Below are 18,141 nucleotides of genomic sequence, written 5' to 3' on the forward strand. Positions count from 1 at the left end.
AAAGAAAGAAAGAAAGAAAGAAAGAAAGAAAGAAAGAAAGAAAGAAAGAAAGAAAGGAAGGAAGGAAGGAAGGAAGGAAGGAAGGAAGGAAGGAAGGAAGGAGCCCAATATATCACTCTCCCACTTAATGTCTTTAAAGCCATGGTCCAAAATTGAGGATTATAATGGTTGTTTTTCAAGGTCAAGTTCCACTTCATCCAAACATCTACAAAGTCTGACATCATTTCCAGAAAACCCAAACTTTGGCCTAAGTGGCAAGCATTCATATACGTAATCACACAGAATTGTGTGAGGTCTTTTGGTCTGTAATTATCATAACTCAGATGTGAAGAACAATTTGGCAAGCCACGAAAGAGTCAAACAAATCAGACTGAGAGATGGCTCAGTGGTTAAAAGTTCCTGTTGCTCTTGCAGACTGGGTTCCCAGCACCCACATGGTGGTTCACAGCTGCTTGTAACTTTAGTCCCAGGGTAACCAATACCCTCTTCTGACCTCCCTGGGCACCAGGCACACGTATGATACACATACATATATGCAGCCAATAACTTAAACACATGAAATAAAAGTAAGTAAATCATTTTTTTTTAAATGATTCAAACTGAGTTGCTCGTCTGGATTTTTGAACTAGGCCAAGTTTTAAGAAAACCGATAATAATGAATTTCTAATTAGCAACAACAAGTCAGGACCTAGAAACATTTTTCCTTTTATGAAACAATTTGGTATGTTTAAACTGTCTTTTAATATATGAAGAAAAATGTTTTTACTACAGTATCAGTTGTTTTAGAGATGGAGATTTTTGCAAACATTAATAAAAACCACATAAGCTACAGCTCAAATTGCCAAGTGAGAACTCTCTTGAAAGTGTATTCTACTGCCAAAACTTAGGTGTTTTGTTTGTTTGTTTTGGATTTACACAGAGATTGCTATCAAGCTTTTCCTGAGCTTTAAACAATTCTGCTTAGAATCACTGTTATCTTTCTCCACACTGATAAGAATTACCACACATTTCCTCCAGTTCCCACAGTTTAGTTAGCTCGGCTTCCCTGAATCTTTTCATACAGGCATGGTGCTATCCTAGTGTCCTTTAGGACATTAAGGCTGCCATTCAAATGCCTATGCTTACATCCTCATCTTGATAGCTCTTTAATCTCTTGGAGAAGTCTGCCAGACTTCAAACAAAGGCCTGGGAAATCTCTCACTCTGGCCCTCCTACAAACACAGGGTAAACCAGTCTGGAATACCCCAGTTCCTGTCACTTTCCAATTCTGCTCACTGCTCAGTCTAACATGAAATTTTTCCCATCGCAAATTAGGCCCATTCTTTGGGCAATTCTATTGAATACAGCTTCCAACTCTTTGTGACAGACCTCATCTGGCTTCAGCAACAAACCAAAGCTAGTGGTTTCCACAGTCCATCTACAGAAGTTTAATAATTTTGCAGGAGAATCTCAGTGTCAACATCCACAAAGACAATGCCATTGCCGACAGATAGGCAAGACAGGGTATTCCACAGCTGGCACCTGAAGGCCACATCTTGAAAGAATAAAGCAAACAATGAAGAGAGCCTTCCACACTCGTAATCAGGATGATGCAGAGAACCTCACACTGACAAATACAGAGAGCCCTAACAAAATGCCTTTAAAAAGACAGAACGTCTCATTTTTCTGAATTGTCAATGGCGAAGAATCTGCAGGAGCAGAGATTCCCCCCTGGTTGTCATGTGAAGTGTACCCTGCTTTCTGCAGGGGCACTTCACAGCCACCAGCACCTAATGAGAATTTCCCAAGCAGGCATTGACGTCAAATGTTTCAGCCAGATGTTTCTTGCCATATTTCAAAGTACACTGTTGTTGGGAGGGGACAATACTCCCCAGCTGCTATCATGCATCATTGTTACTAGATTTTTCACTAAGAAAGGAAGTTGGTGGATCTGCAGGGCTGCCCCTGAGGTGCTGTTTGAAGGCTTCAGAGCACAGCAGCAAGCACTGCAGCAGAGCAGACAAGCAGACATTACAGCGAGGTCTCAGCAATTTGTGGTGATCCGCATTGGTTGCCCTGACAACCGCACTTCACATAGGGTGGGGAGGGAGGCGGGAGCCTCAGCAACAAGACCTAGAGCGCTGCTAGCCAGCCTCTCCTCATAAGGCACAAACCAGTATTGATACAGCTTGTTCTTTTCAATTCGTGTATACATGTTACTTCTCTCTACTTATTTATGTCATTTAGATTTATATAAGCATTGTTTTGTAGATTTCAGGACTTGCGTTTCATACATATATATGTATAGTAAATTATATACCTACTATATATAATCTATATATATATATCTACTATATGCATAGGAAACTCATATATATGAAACCCATATTTATATGTCTTATGAACTTGTGTGTGTGTGTGTGTGTGTGTGTGTGTGTGTCTAATGAAGCCTTAAAGAAAAAATAGAGGTTTCCCCGAAGAGAAAAATTACCCCTGTGGACTGCAGTTCCAGCTTCAGAACTCTCCTACTAATTTTGGTGCTGTTTTCTGAGTTGGTTCTGGCTTTTCTGGAATTTCTTAATCTCAGTGCTAAAGAAGGCAATAGAACATCCATGCTGTGATGAGTCAATAGAGATATACAAAATGTTGTCTTAATCAAATATTGATAAAAGTTAAGATCTGGATGCCTATGTATCTGATAGCTTAAAATATCTTTTCAAAAATAATGATTATAGTGAGAATAGCTTTCTATTCTTGGCTGCATTGAAAAAATAAAGGAAGAAAATGATGAGCACAGAGCTACTTAATGATCTTCAATAGTACAAAAAAAATCATTGGACAGGATTCATTGCCTTTTCAAGAGAAAAAAAATAAACAAAACTCAAGAAATCAAGCAAACAAGAAATATAACTCAACACAAGAAAGGCCACATAAGAAAAACTCACAACTAATATCATACTTAACAATAAAAGGTTGAAGATTCTCCAGGTAGTATATGGTAGGGTTAAAGGTGCTGTAAGCAGCCCCTTGAAAAGGTAGTAAATGGAGATGTGATGGTGAAGCCAAAGCAACAACAGAGACCTCAGAAGGAAGGAAATGCCAGGGACATGGAGAGTTGTCTGAAGGAGGCTTCAGGAAGCATGTGAAACTGCCTGGAGAAGGTTGTCATGTGAAGTATACCTAGCAAGGTTGTAACAGAGCTGTCCAACCCTTACCTAGGCCATAGGCCAGGTGTTAAGCATATACTTAGGATTCAGTGTTTGTCCTGCTACATTTTGCTTTTGTTTGGTCCAGTCTATATTTTGTATGTTTCTGTACCTCTGTTTTGGAATGGGAATGTTTGCTCTGTGCTATTGCTTCTTGAAATATAATTTGTCTTTTGATTTTTGCAAGGGCTTACAGCTAAGAGTCTCAGATGAGATTTTGAATTAGTCCATTGAGCCTTATTAGAACTTTTAAGACTCTGAGAATTGGAGATGGACTAAATGCACCTTGCAATATGACATAGATGTGAGCTTTTCAGAGCCAGAAATGAAGTACTATAGTTTTGAATCTGGAATTACCTTTGCCCCTAAGTCTCAAGAGTTAAAGACTTAATTCTCAGTGTAGAACCATCAGAAGATGGTAGAATACTCTAAAAGGAGGATGTAGTAGGAAATATTAGATCATTGGGGATGTATATTTGAAGTGGAAATTTCTGGTTTCTTTGAAGACTGAATTTTGTCAAGTGATGTTTTGCTGCAAGCTGGGCATGTGATGTTTTACCCAGCTTGGTTTGTGAGAGGGCACGTGAATGTTTTGCTGTGATCCCTCATATGCAAGGGGCATGACTTTGGCCAGCTGAGAACATCCATGGGTGGACTTTGAGGAGAGGACATATATAGAGGCAAAATCAGAGTGAGACAGCACTTTTTGGATCAACACCACTGTTTGGCTCATCATCACTGCACTTATCTTTGTGTTTCAACACTTGACTTTGTAGAGAGAAACGTTCCAGAGAACTTCTCCAGGCAATCCTACTTGGTCTTGAGGCTTTCACTGGCTTTGTATTACTACTCCATGTTGGCCTTTGGACTAAATTGCTGGTATCCTGACAACTGAGTCCTGCAATCCCCTAAAAACTCATTGACCCTGATCAGCAGGAAGTAGATAAAAGAGCCCTGTTCCCTATTAATCTCCTACCTAAGGTTGCGGGGGTGGGGGTTGGAAGGGAAATAAAGGTGCATAAAAACCCTAAATAAAGTACATTTGATGGAAAGCTAAGCCTACATACCTTGAAGAAGTTTTGGGACTTTCTATTTCTTTGCTTCCTGACTACCATAAGAGCACCTTTTTCTGCCATGCAGTCCCCACCATGATGTTCTTGTGCAGCCCAGGAAAATCAAAAGTTCAAAATGATCCTGAGATCCATAATAAGGCCCCATCTCAAAAAAAAACAAAACAGTAGTACACTCTACTAATGAAGTATTATGAAGATAAATCAAAACAATAAAAAATATTCTATATTCAATAACTGGATAAATTATTATTTTTAAAATGTCCATACTATTCCAAACAATTTACAGATTCAATGCAACCACCATCGAAACACTAATGGTATTGTCCATAGAGCTAGAAAGGTAATCTTAAAATTCATATAGAAGCAGAAAGTTCCAGCACAGCCAAAGTAATCTTTAAGAAAATAAAGAACAAAGTTTCAAAGTATCATGTTTTGTATATTCAAAATGATAGTAACCAAAGCATGCGATTGATGTATAAATAGATGCACAGACCAATGGCAGGCAATAGCGAGCCTAGAAATAACTCCGCATTTATAACCCACTGATCCATAACAGAGGTTTCAACATGGTATTGATTCATGCAGAATACACTGAAACACTACCCCTCCTCTCCATACTGAAATCAATACAAATGGACAGAATATCTTAATGGAAGATATGAAACTATCAAATATAAAAGCAACAAGGCTATTCAGGCTAGAATAAAGACACGCCCTTAGCACACACCTTTAATCCCAAACAATGAAGATAAGTCTAGCTGGTAAAAGGAAGCAGCCGTGTTTGAAAGTGATGTCTAATTGAAGGCAGACAAAGTGATAAATCGGAGAAAGATTTGACAGAATAGAACATGTCCACCTCTCGTGAGAATAGAGATGAAAGAAAGGTGACTCGAAAGGGAGCAGCACACACAGATACATGCACACAGGGGGGAGCAGTTTTGTCACGATGCTTTTACAGAGACAGGTTAAAGAGGGACAAGCTAAACACAGGTGCAGACAGATGAGCCAGAGCATGGGAAGGAGCCAGAAAATTAGAACAGATTGCTAGCATTAGTTTGAGGCTAAGAAGAGCAAAAAGTCAGAAGCTGAGAGAAGCCACATTGAATTAATCAGCTTGGAGAGGAATTTGAGCCAGAGGAATCTGGCTGAGTTGAAATAGCCAGACAGAGTTCAGAAAGAACAAGAACAGATGAACTTTTTAAAGCCTACATTAGATTGTATGGAGGCTAGAAGCTTCTAGAACTTAGCCTATGTAAACAGACAGAGGCACTAAGTCTCTGAGGTGACATTTAAAACAGGCAAATAAAAGTTACATTTACAACCAGAGGAAAACATGGAAGGCCAAGATCTTAACATGTGCGATGGAACAATATCCTGGATGGGACTCCAAAGCACAAAACACGGAGCAAAAAATGGCAAATGATATCGTAAGAGTTCCTACACAGCAAAACAAGGTATCATTGCTGTGGAAAGACAACTGTCAAAAGGGAGAAGGTTTGTATTGGCTATACAATTGACAGAGAATTAATACATGGAACATACGAAGATTATTTTTAAAAAGAATAACGAAAAATCAAGCAATGAGATTTATATTGGACAAACTGTCAGAAGAAGAGTCCGAAATGATGAATAAACACACAGGAATGGTTAGAAGTGAACCAAAGCTATAATGAGATTTCATCTTACTACAGTTATAATAGCAATTATCAATTTTTTTAAAATTGTTTTTGAGACAGGTTGTGAGGCATAGCAGGTTGGCTTTGAACTTGCCATGTAGCCAAAGATAAGTTAGAGTTACTAATCCTGCCTCAGTACCTCCCAAGTACAAGAATATAGATGTGTGTCTCTATCCTCAACTTTGTGCAATTGTTTTTTGTGGAGTTTGGGGGAGGTTGTTTATTAGTTTGTTTTTCAAGACAGTCTTGATATATAGCCTAAGCTGGGCTGGAATTCACTGTTTTGCCCAGACTGACTTCAAATTTGTAATCCTCCTGCTCAGCTTCCTTATTGCTGGGATTACAGGTATACACTCAAAAATATTTTTGTGAAAAAAAAAATAGGTAGTGGAAGAAAACTCTTAGACATTTCTGAAAAAAATATAAATCAGTGTACCCTCTAAGTCTCACTCAAGGTACTTCTGCTTAAGCCACTCAAGCACTGGGATTACAGACATACACAAGTACTTCTAGCCCCAAGTTTTTAATGTCCATATTATGACTCAACAATCCTTACCAAGTGAGTAGAAATGTGGAAGGAAATGTGGAAGGAGGCTATGATTAAACATGTAGTCTATGAGCTCAATGCAGTCACTGAGTTAAACAATGAACCATGACTTGTATCTTTTTATGTGACTTCCCTTACCAGGAATTTCCTTTCCAAATGTCTCTACCTGACATTTAGTATGGGTGTCATATATCTGGCAAAGCATTCCCCACCTTTCATTATTTTTCAGTCCTCTCCTTCATTTTTCCCAACACAGAGTCACCTCACTTACTACTCCTGTACTTAGTCATAGCCAAAGTTAGCTACTTTATCCCTGCTACTTTCATAGCACCTGATACCCTTCTTTTACAGCCATTATGGCATTAATTACAAATATATATCTTTATTTGTAACTAACTACAAATAATTGTCTTTCACATTGGACCCATGACTCCTTAAAAGCATAGATTATGTCCTCTTAGCTCTAGAGTCTAATAGAAAGGATGGTAAAGAGTAGTCAATAAATATTTGGCAAATGAAAGGAAAAATTAAGCTTTTAATTTGAACTTCATTTTTGAAAAGACACTAATTGCAATTGTAGAAATAACTATATACAGGGGCACTTTTGTTACTTTACACAATGTAAATAGAATTTCATTGAGACATTTTTGCTTCATTCATTAATCAGTTAATTATTCCATACATGTTGTTTGTTTTCATTTTAAATAATAGATGAACAGAGTCTCCAAGTAAGAGAAGGGTCTATTTACTAAGGACTTTAAAGTATATTCTAATTTGAAGAGGAAGATGACTCATGAAAGAAAAAGAAAAACAAACAAGAGCCTAACAAAGTGAGTCACGTTTAATAGCCACCTACTGAATTGCAAGGAAACAAATATGTTACATTCAATAAGCAAGGGCAATCAATGACATTCTCTATGATAAAATGCAAAATACTTGATATACCTTCCACAAAAACTATATTTCTTATGGCTTGAAGTAGTTCGATCTATGCCAAAACATTTTAGGCTATTGTTGTTGCTCTTGATTACCTCCCAGAGACTGAAAGTGAGTCTAAATTGCTGAAGCTACTACATACTTCAGACATATGCCCCAGAAGATCAGAGCTAGTGTTATGCCCAAGTCTTGAAAGTCCCAAAGACCACCCAGGAACCAATTTCAATCCAAACGCAGTAGGGTGTTTTATTATAAGCTCCAGCTCTGGACCACACCGTCACCAACTCAGAGGTTCTGGAGTGTAGAGCCACGAGCTCAGAGGGATGAGGGTTTTTATTGGGTTACAGTGAGGTTTGGGAAATTACAACTTAGCAGTTACTCAATTAGGTGACATTCAGCAAGGGCAAGCTTGTTACAAACAAGCTTTCGGCTAACTAACAAGCTTGTGGCTAACTAACCTTGAGCAAGCTATCTATAGACTTCAGGAATGTTAGGTGTTTCTGTGCCATGAAAGTTCTCCTACCAGGTCAGTGGGCTGCTCAGCACAGATGTCCCACCCTGAGATAAGATACTTTCCCATTTTTGTGGTTGCCTCCAGGCTATTCCTTGGGTAGAGAATTTTATTGTCTTCTCCCTGGAATTGGTGACCTATGGCCTAGTTCCTAGGACTGGTGACTTTTGGGTTTGGGGGTCAGGCCTGGTTCTCTCACTAGATCAAACTTGAAAGCCTCCTCTTGGAGGCTTTTATGGTACCAGAAAGAAGGTGCCATGCAACCTAAAAAGAGAGGGAAGCATTATTAGTCCTATCTAGATATGATTCTACAACAATTACCAGCATGGCATAATAACCCTAAGCATGCAATAGAGGCACACATACCTTGGTGGTAACCAACAACCCTCTAATTGGACTTAAGACCTGCTTAGCAAGAAGTAAATTATGCCTGGTACTGGAAACCAAACTAACTATCTGGAGCTAATGAAGTTATGGATCTTGGAGGAGAACCTACAACCACCATTTTACTAAACTAGCATAATCCTCAACTACATTATAAATATTTAACCTTATACCCATAGATAAGTACATATCACACTGCTAATCAAGGAAGAATCTCTTTGCTACCTGAGGAGACCATTGTAGACAATCAAAAACTAATCAAAATTCAGAGAACATGTGATTGTGTGATGCTCAACCCCAACAAATCTACCCACAACACAACTCCTATGCCTAAGGCTTAAAGATCATACCAAAGGGGGGTGGGCTGAAAGATTATAAAAATCAGAGGAATAGGAGGTTTATGATATTGTGTTTCCTAAAAATATCAGCAAAGCTATACCCATGTAGTCTCATCAACATGATTACTTAAATAAGACCTGAACAAGGACGACAAAGAATTAGGGGCAACTAAGAAATGCCAAGAGCAAGAGAAATTGTCTTCTCCAGGAAAGAGCCCCGACAATTGGTTATCAAATACCAAATGGTTAGTCCTAAAATCATATACATATAAGTACCATAATATTCACTGAGAAGACTGATTTTATATATTTGTATTATGTTTTAAGACACAACAATTAAAGAAAAAGAGGCCATAAATTTGAGAGAGAAAAAAGTTGTCACATGGGAAGGGTTAAAGGAAGGAAATGGAAGAAAGAAAATAGCTATTTTAATTTAAAAAAAATATTTTTTTTAAAAACTGAAGGCATAATTTAATAAAGAAAAAACATGGGTATAAACAATCATAATGATCTAGGCTTCTGTAAAACATAGTGGTCAAATGGAACATTAACACAGGGTTTACATGGTGGAAAGAGAGAACTGACTCCTGAAGATTGTTCTCTGACCTCTAAATCTATGGCATAGGTGTGTTTCTCCCCTCCCACCTCAATAAATCATAACTATACGAAGGAAGAAGAAGGTTTTCCTAAACATGAGGTGACTGAGTTGGAAAAAAAAAAAAGTTTGGTAGAAGAGTTGCATATCTTTGCCAAGGTTTCTGATAACTATATGGAGATGTCAGCAAGAAGAGGGACAATTTCTCCAATAGCATTTACCACTATGACTTTATTAACAATAATAGAATTCTCAGTGTATCAGGATAAATGACTGAAGTATGAATATGAAGTAGATAAGGACCTTTCTACCAAGTAGAGAATCAATATAGATATAACTGTCATCATGAAGTGTCAGTGTGTTGGAGCAGATTATTGGATTTAGCAGATAAAAATCCAGTTGTCTCTACAGATGATCTAGTTCAGAGATCAGCAGTATTTGACCTTTCATCACAGACCATGTTGCAGCTGTCTCCGAGTAGGCTGCAGAAGAGCATTCCTTTCAAGATGTGACACTCAAAAAATGCTTTTAAAAGTGCAGAAACTAACCACCAACCAAAGAGAAAGGCTGGACTAGTCCTAGACCCTCTGCACATATGTAGTATATGTCCAGCTTGGTATTTCTGTGGGTCACCCAACAACTGGTGGGGGCCCTCTTTCTGACTCTGATGCCTCCCTTTGGATTCCATTCCCCTAACTGGGCTGCCTTGTCAGGCCCCAGTGGGAGAGGATGTACCTTGTTCTGCAGCAATTAATGTGCCAGGGAGGGTTGATACCCATGGGGGGACTTCTCTCTTCTCTGATAAGAAGAGGAGAAAATGGGGGAGGGGTATGCAACTGTAGGGGAAGGACTGGGAGGAGAGGAGGGAGCTGCAATCAGGATATAAGATATCTAAATGTTTTTTAAAGCACATCAACAGCACTCCCACCAAGGGAAAATGATGTATCAGTTTGTCCAGATGCATGCAGAATCCATGGTCATCTGTATACCAGTAAAGCAGCAGGGATCTCAAATAACTGTGGGCAAGTCAAGCCAACTTCCTCAAGGGCATGCACATTGGGCAGGACATGTCAACCATAATTTTTCACAACTTGTCTCACAAAATAGATATATTTTTTTCTTTTAGAGAATTTATTCCCGGAATTAGTAATCCTTTGGATGAATCTGGAAAAAAATTGGCTAAATCAATTTTTTATAACCAGATGTTGCAATATTTTATTGTAGTTGTGCCAACAAAAGTACAAACATAAAAGAATTCAACAGACATCATCTATTTCCTGTGACAGAAAAGGAACAAGCGTGTTGCAGGCAGCCATTCAGTTTCTGGAATATTTCTGAAATACTATTGAAAAACTAGCCTGCCTCGGTTTTAGGCTTAAAGCCATTTTATAGTAAAGCCAAATTAGGTTCATTCCTGTTTATGATTAAACCTGTTTCTCAAGGATTGGGCTATGCTCCATCTGTAACCTTAACTACAAATGGTTCTGTACTCCCTGTTACAGGAAATGGCAATCATGTCTTTGCTTCACAAAGTTAATAATCATCTTGTAAATCCTACTTTTGTTTTAAAAGGTTTGTTATAACTACCTGTTATTATGACCACCTTGCAGTCATGTTTTTGTTTCAGGAGGTCATTATGACTAACTTGTTCTGCTTATGTAACCCTACCTATTTGGCTGCCAAATCCCCCATTTGGAAGCACCCTATTCCTGAGCTATAAAAACTTAGTCTTCCTCACATCCAATGCTGACTTCTTGGACCCCACCTTAGGGCAGTTTATGTACATGAATAAAAAAGGCTTGATTTAATTAATTGCTTGTTTTAGTTAATTTGGCCATGATGATTTGAGCCGGTGGTCTTTCTCCTCCTCCCTCTTTGGGACTAACACTGAGTTCTTTCATGGTGACAGTCACTGAGGAGGACACTCAGCTTTTTGTCAGGCTCTGTGATATTAGTTGGAGGAATCTTTCCAACAGCAAGCATATTACATGGAACTGGAAAATTATAGTAGAAATAATTTGGTGTCATTTCAGACTTGATCCTATAAGCTCTTCTGCTCTGTCCTCTTGATGGTGGCCACGCAGACAACCACCACTTGTCTCTTTTAGAAAATAATACACATTAGCACCTCCTGGGTGGAGACAAAAACAAACAAACAAAAAATTTCTTGCCTCTGACATCATAATACCTTCTTAGTCATAAAATGTTGTGGATAATATTTAAAGAAAATATGAGAAGCTGGAAATATTCTTCAAAAAGGAAGGATATGGGGGAAAAACAAGTAAACTAAAGTTCTGTATATGTTGTGTCTATTACAAAAGTCCTAAAAGAAATTATGCAGCTAGCAGTGAGTCAGCCCAGCCAAAGTGCCTGGAGAACACAGCATCTCTTACAGTTGAACAGAAAATGGACTCTATGGAATATAGAGCCTGGAAGATAGAAGTAAAAGCATATTTAAAGAAAGGGGCATTGATAAATACAAATGAATGCATAGTTTTGTTTTTAAAAGACGATGTCAGAATAAAATGTATAAAACATTTTTTTTAAATTACAGTGACTACATGGATTGTGTTCAAGAATACAGGCCAGACATTTTGATCCTTGGAACCTTATGAAAACATTTTTTAATTGACTGAGTAATCAATTAATAGGTAACCTTTGTATGTGAGGTGTTAATGAATGAATGCATGGGTTTTCAGCAAATGAAAGGGGAAAAAAAATCTCAAACAAAAAATATTCATGTGTAAATAATAGGAATTACACAGACAATGTTTAGGGAGCCAGTTTCAGGAACTAGCACAGAAGATGCATGTAGCAGATAGGCTTTAGAAGCTTTAAAATACAGCAATTTGGTATCATTTCAAAATAATCAATGCCTTTCTAAGAAGCCAGAGATTCACAAAAGCAAAGGAAAGGTTTCATTTGGAAATCTTTTAACCTACTAAGAATTCTACATACACTCCATATTATTTGCTTTTCTGGCCAACAAATGATAAATATATAGCCCAATGACTTTATGGAGGATATAGCAAAATATTGAGGCACATTTGTCTTATCTTAAAACAAAATTCTCTTCATTAACTTGAATAAATCCTCAAAAAGAGAAAAGATATCTTCCAAATAATTTATACGCTTTGCCTGAATGTCTGGGCAATATTCATAGCTTAAAAGTTCAGCGGTAGGACTGGGAAAGGATCTTCACCAACCCTATATATAACAGAGAGTTAATATCCAGAATATATAAAGAACTCAAGAAGTTAAACAGCAACAACTCAAGTAATTCAATTAAAAAATGGGGTACAGAGCTAAACAGAGAATTCTCAATAGAGGACTATCAAACGGTGGAGAAACACTAAAGAAATGCTCAGAGTCCTTAATTATCAGGGAGATGCAAATCAAAACAACCCTGAGATTTCACCTCACACCCATCAGAATGGCTAAGATCAAAAATTAAAGTGACAACACATGCTGAAGAGGATGTGAAGAAAGGGAAATCCTACTCCATTGCTGGTGGGAATGTAAACTTGTACAACCACTTTGGAAATCAATCTGGCACTTTCTCAGAAAATGAGGAATAGTGCTTCCTCAACATCCCGCTATACCACACCTCTCATTAGGCATATAGCCAAATGATGCTAAACCATACAAGGACATTTGCTCAACCATGTTCACAGCTGCTTTATTCATAATAGTGAGAATCTGGAAACAACCCAGATGTCCCTCAACTGAGGAATGAATACAGAAATTGTGACACATTTACACAATGGAATACTACTCCGCTATTAAAAACAAGGAAATCATGAAATTTTCAGGCAAATTGATGGAACTAGAAAAGATCATCCTGAGTGAGGTATCCCCGAAGCAGAAAGACACACATGGTATATACTCTCTCATAAGTGGATATTAGCCATATAATATAGGATAAACATGCTAAAATCTGTACACATAAAGAAGCTAAGCAAGAAGGAGGACCCTGGGTAAGATGCTCAAATCTTCATTCAAAAAGGCAAATGAGACAGACATCAGAAGAAGGTGAAAATAAGGAACAGAACAGGAGCCTACCACAGAGGGCCTCTGAAAGACTACCCAGCAAGGGATTGAAGCAGATCCTGAGACTCATAGCCAAACTTTGGGCAGAGTGCAGGGAATCTTATGAAAGAAGGGGGAGAGAGAAAGACCTAAAGGGGACAGGAACTCCACAAGGAGAGCAACAGAACCATAAAGTCTGGGTTCTTTTCTGAGACTGATACTCCAACCAAGGACCACACGCATGGGGCACAGATGTAGCCCATGGCAGTTCAGTGTCCAAGTGGGTTCTCTAGTAATGGGAACAAGGCCTGTCTCTGACATGAACTCAGTGGCTGGCTCTTTGATCACCTCCCCACGAGGGTAGGGAGGCAGCCTTACCAGGCAATGTAGCCAGCCAGTCCTGATGAGACCTGATAGGCTAGGAAGGGGAGGAGGATCTCCCTTATCAGTCGACTGGAGCAGGGGCAGGGAGGAGAGAGAAGAGGGAGGCAGGGTGGGATTAGAAGGGGACTAGGGAAGGGGCTACAGCTTGTGTACAAAGTGAATAAATTGCAATAAATAAAAAAATAATTTAAAAAAAGTTCAATGGTAGGTAGAAAAACAGCTTGCTCCTATCAAAAACATGCACACGGGTTGGTGACATGGTTCAGGCAATAAAGGGGTGACTGTTACCAAGCCTGATGACATGAGTTTGATCTGCAGAACCCACATGGTAAAACAGAACTGATTGATTAATTAATAAAATGCAATTAAAATGAAAACATGCATACTTGCTAGTCGATACAGCTTCTTTCTAGAAGAAAAGAGACAAGAGCATAATTTGATTTGTACTAAGTCTGCTACAGTCAATCCACTTATCCAGAGGACACCACTTAAGAAATCAGATTCCATGGGTGATTGGTGTGTTCTCGAAGCTTTTTCTTTTTCTGGTCATCAAGAATGCTCTCTGAGCTGGGCCCTCAGAAGGACTTAATTCCAAAGAGCCAGCCAATCCTAATCGGAGTCGTGTAGCCTTCATGGACACTAGCCAATCCCAATCGAGGTCACAAAGCTGAGGGGTCTGGTGTCTACTGGCATAGGGTCCCAGACAGCCCTGATCTGATTGGGCCTGGTTGCGGTATGGGTAAGCTGGAGCAGATTTAGTATCTATCTTGTTGACTATCCTGATTCCATGACAGGCTTCAGTTTCTTGCTACATAGAGGAGGCCTAAGTCTGCATTCCTCAGAAATTATGCCAGTTACAGGGAAAATCTGTAGCCTGGTCTACAAAGAGAGTCTAGGACAGCGAAAGCTACACAGAGAATTCCTGTCTTGAAAAACCAGAATAAATAATGATGATAATAAAAATAATGAAGCTAGACCCTTATCTCTTAGCCTATACAAGACAAAAATTCAACTGGAAGTAGTCTGTAATGCAATAAATTCTGAAGATTCAACCTTAGGTCCTTCTATTACTTGCTATCTCCTCCTACTCAGTGTGCCATTTCTTTAGCCCCCAAGATATTTTTTTTAAGAAAACTGAAAATGGGGTTGTTTTATTCATTTCATTCTCAACATGCTTGTTATTCGTATATCTAGTGATTTTGTGTGTTAATTTTGTATCCTTCCACTTTACTGAAAGTATTTATCAGATCTAAAAGTTTTCTGGTTTAAACTATTATGTATAGAATCATATTATTGCAAATAAGGATACTTTGACTTCTTCCTTGCCTATCTGTATCCCTTTTATTTCCTTCTTCTATTCTTTAGCTAAGACTTCAGACACTATATTGGATAATATATATTCAAGACTTATACTGAAGCAAGTGGACATGCTCACCTCAATTCTGATTTTAATGAAAATACTTCTAGTTTTCCCCCATTAGTGTATTGTTGGCTATGTTTGCTGTGTGTAGCCTTTATTATGATGAGATATGTTCCTTCCATTTCTAGTTTCCACTGAACTTTTATTATGAAGGGATATTGGATTTTGTCAAAAGACTTTTTAGAAGATAATGTGATTTCTGTCCTTGATTAAAACTAGAGAGTGGGAGCCAGGCAGCACGGTGGCTCACGCTTGTAATCCCAGTACTCCCAATATTCCGGGAGGCAGATACAGGAGAGGTCAGGAGGATCTCTGTGAGTTCCAGGTCAGCCTGGTCTACAAAGTGAGTCCAGGACAGCCAAGGCTACACAGAGAAACCTTGTCTCAAAAAAAATTAGGGAGTGGGGATATAGCTCAGTCGTAGACTATATGCCTATTATGTGTAAGGTCCTGGATATAATCTCACATGAGAAAAAGTAGGGAAAACACTTCAAGATATAATCACAAGCAAGGACTCCTTTCCCTGAATAAGACATGCTTCGGAAATATGCCTAACAATTGACAAATGGGATCAATGAAACACAGAAAGTTATGTACCACAGAGGAAGCAATTGCTTGGAAAGGCAGCCTGAAGAATGGGAGAAATTCTTTGCCAGCTATACATCTGATAGAGATTTAATAGTCTAGAATACACAAACAACAACAAAACCTACATAAGAAATTCAGAACTTAATCAATGAAATGAACAGATACTTCTCAAGTAAAAATGGGAGATATATATATATATATTCATTCCCACTAGCTTTGATAGTAAGTATTGATTGCCAAATTGACAAAACCTAAAACCACCATGGAAACAAGGCCCTGGGCATGTCTTTTTTTTTGGGGGGGGGGGCATGTCTTTGAGAGATTATCTAGATTAGGTTAACTGAGATGCAAAGATCCAACCTACCCTTGGGAGGCATCATTCTATGGACTGGGGTCCTCATTGCATAAAATAGATTCAGTGTGACTAGCTAGCTGCCTCCCACTCTTGTTGTCATGCCTTTCTCAAACTATATACTCAATCTGTGGCCCAAAAAAAATCCTTCCTTCTTTGATTTGTTTTGATTTCCCCCTCCACTAGCAATTATCAACTGCCAATAGCTCTCCAATAAGGGATGGGGTCTAGAAAATATCCACCCCATCTATGCCAGCATTTTGAGTGGCTTGATCTTGTACAAGTCTTGCTGTGAGTTCATGAGTGCAATAGCTACCTACATCAGATCTGAAACATGGCATTTCATAGCACTCTTCCCTATTCTCTGTCTATTACATTCTTTCTGCTTCCTCTTCCATGGAGTTTTCCTGGGCCTGGAGGATGCAGACGATAAATATCCTTTTAATGGATGAACACTCAGTCTTTAATTCACAGTACTTTGACCAATGATATGCATCTTGCAATTGCCTGCTGCCTAGTGCCTAAATAAATAAATAAATAAATAAATAAATAAATAAATAAATAAATAAGCTCTCTGATCAAGCTTAAAAGCAGCCCATATAGCTGGTTGCAATAGTGCATGCCTGTAACCCCAGCACTCAGGGAGGCAAAAGCAGGTAAATTAGGGGTCAGCCTGGTCTACAAAGTGAGCCCAGGACAGCCAAGGCTACACACAGAAACTATATCTAGAAACCCCTTCCCACCCCACCCCACCCTAAAAAAGCAGCCTATATCTATGGGTATAAACAGAAACATTTAGAAGGCATCCTGACTTCATGAAAATGTAGCAAAATAACAAGAGATTCTACTCTAGGGACTATGACCTCTTCAGCCATGGGTTTTTGCTCATTTTTACAGTACCAGACATGAAATCTCCTTCTGTAGAACAGAACATTTACTTGCAATACCTTTTTTCTACTCTTTGACATCATAGTGGTGTTTCGTGGAAGCATTAAAAAGATGAACCCTGCTTTTGAATTTAATATAAACATTTACTTGCAATACCTTTTTTCTACTCTTTGACATCATAGTGGTGTTTCGTGGAAGCATTAAAAAGATGAACCCTGCTTTTGAATTTAATATTCTTGTCCGTATCTTTTTATTAGAATAATTAGACCATTAATATTAAGAGTTACTACTGACAGTTGTATCTTAATTCCTGCCATTCTGTTGGTCTTGTGGGATTTTCTTAAACCTCTTTTGATTGTCCTGGCTTTAGCTACTCCTGTGGCATCTTCTTGTGGTTATCCTTATCTATAGATTGACATATCCTATCCAGTATTCTCTGCAGAGCTGGCTTAGTGTTTATAAATTCCTTTAGTCTATTTTTATTGCAGACAGTTTTTATTTATCTGTCAATTTTAACATACAGTTTTCCTGAGTCTGGTTTAGTGTTTGTGGACTTTCAGATCTTTTAGTACATCTTTCCAGGTCCTTCTGGCTTTCGGAGTGTAATTCTGATGGACTGGCTGCCATTACAGGTTATTCAACCCTTTCCTCTTTCAACTTTCAATATAGTTGAGTTTTTTTGTTTGTTTGCTCGCTTGCTTGCTTGCTTGCTTGCTTGTTTTTACCTTTCCCTCCTTTAACCTTCAATATATTCTTTTTTTAATGGTTTTTTTTTTTTTTTCGAGATAGGATTTCTCTGTGTAGCCTTGGCTGTCCTGGACTCGCTTTGTAGACCAGGCTGGCCTTGAACTCACAGAGATCCTCCTGCCTCTGCCTCCCTGAGTACTGGGATTACAAGACTGTGCCACCATGCCAGGCTTTTCAAAATATTCCTTTGTCTTTGTTTTTACTATACCATGTCATGGGAAGTTTCTTTTCTTTTCTCTTTTTGTTTGTCTGGGCGTCTCTTTCTCTAGGTTCGGGAAATTTTCTTCTATGATTTTATTGAAAAATTTCTCTGTGTCTTTGGTGCCTATTTCAAAGATCTGGTCTTTTCATGGTGTCCCAGGGCTTTCACATGTTCTATTCGTGATTTTTTTTTAATTCCTCCTTGATATATACCAAATGATCTAATTTCTCTAACTTATATTTTAGCCCTGATACTGTTTTCCACATGATCCATTCTGAGGCTTTCC

The 18,141-nt window shown here is 38.5% G+C and overlaps 1 pseudogene; it reads left to right on the forward strand.

Annotated features, from left to right (window-relative positions):
* Nucleotides 1-1,676: 1,676 nt before the first annotated feature.
* LOC129665409 (endoplasmic reticulum-Golgi intermediate compartment protein 2-like) lies at nt 1,677-11,315 on the forward strand (annotated as a pseudogene).
* Nucleotides 11,316-18,141: the final 6,826 nt, after the last annotated feature.

This window comes from Psammomys obesus, unplaced genomic scaffold (genome assembly GCF_907164565.1).
Source record: "Psammomys obesus unplaced genomic scaffold, mPsaObe1.curated_primary_1811, whole genome shotgun sequence".
NCBI lineage: Eukaryota > Metazoa > Chordata > Mammalia > Rodentia > Muridae > Psammomys > Psammomys obesus.